Consider the following 1,197-nt stretch of genomic DNA (forward strand, 5'->3'; position numbering starts at 1 on the left):
ACCAGTGAGATTTAAACCTTCTTCGTCGTGCATTTGTGAAGAACATTTTTATAATATTTGATTCATTATTTTTTTAAATTTTATTGCCTTTTTCTGTTTCTCTTGCCTTGCAATTTCTTTTTGTTCTTCTGTCGTTCTTATTTTGACTCTCCCGTGCATTTTGTAATTTCTTTAAAAACAAATTTTACGATTTTTATTTGAAATTAGTACGGGAAAAATAACTCACAATGGGAAATAGTAAAAATAATAGTAATATATGTAAACAACCATAGACATCAATTTAAACTTAAATAATAGAGAAGATATTAAAAAATTAAATTAGAAAAAAAATTCACCTTTTCGATTAATTTCCTTTTTATTATTTCCTCTTGTAATTTCATTTTCATCATTATTTTTAACAAGAGTAACATCAACATCATTTCCAGCAGACGACAAAGAGTTAAAAGCGGTATTATTATTCCTGGAGAAGCGACGTAGTCTAAAGCCTTGTGAAGAGGTTTCTGCGATCGGGGAAAACGACTCTCAACCCCCTCGCACCGGGACACAGTCCCTAATTACCCTGTTGGCCGACGAAAACACTCGATCGGGACCCCGAAGTGCTCCCGCCGACCGTTTTTTAACAATGAGCAATAAGTAGGATCCGAATAACACGATCAGAGTCATCTGCTGCACCCGGCCTCCAAGTAGCTGGATTACAGGAGCACGCCACTAACTCCCGGCCCCCACTACTCCCCTGCCTCCCTCTTCCTCATTTTTTTTTGTGATAATAACTGCTGAAAGCGAAACATGAAAAATAAAATAGAAAAAACTTTTGGATTCCGCGCGCGACGACGTTCGGTGCGTTCTGGCGTTCGATCCGTGTGGCAACCTAACGAAAAAATTTACAAATTTATGTATATAAATACGAACACGTTCACGTTTTTTTTCCCTCCCGGTTTTTCCGACCTTTTTTTCTTTTTTATGCTCTATCTAACGATTTCCCCCAATTCTTCGTCTTTCATTTATATTTTATTGCCGAAAAGCGCTAAAAGCGTTCGTTCGGTTAGTGGCGATGACACTTTTCCGATAATAAGAAAATTAATTCTAGAAATTTCTGACTGAAATGGTGATTATGATATTACGATGCTCTTTTCTTTTTAAACTTACTTTCAAGTTCTGGAAATACTATGACGGTGAGTACAACAGCCCGAGAATGAT

This window comes from Pediculus humanus, genomic scaffold (assembly GCF_000006295.1).
Source record: "Pediculus humanus corporis 1103172107500 genomic scaffold, whole genome shotgun sequence".
NCBI classification, from domain to species: domain Eukaryota; kingdom Metazoa; phylum Arthropoda; class Insecta; order Psocodea; family Pediculidae; genus Pediculus; species Pediculus humanus.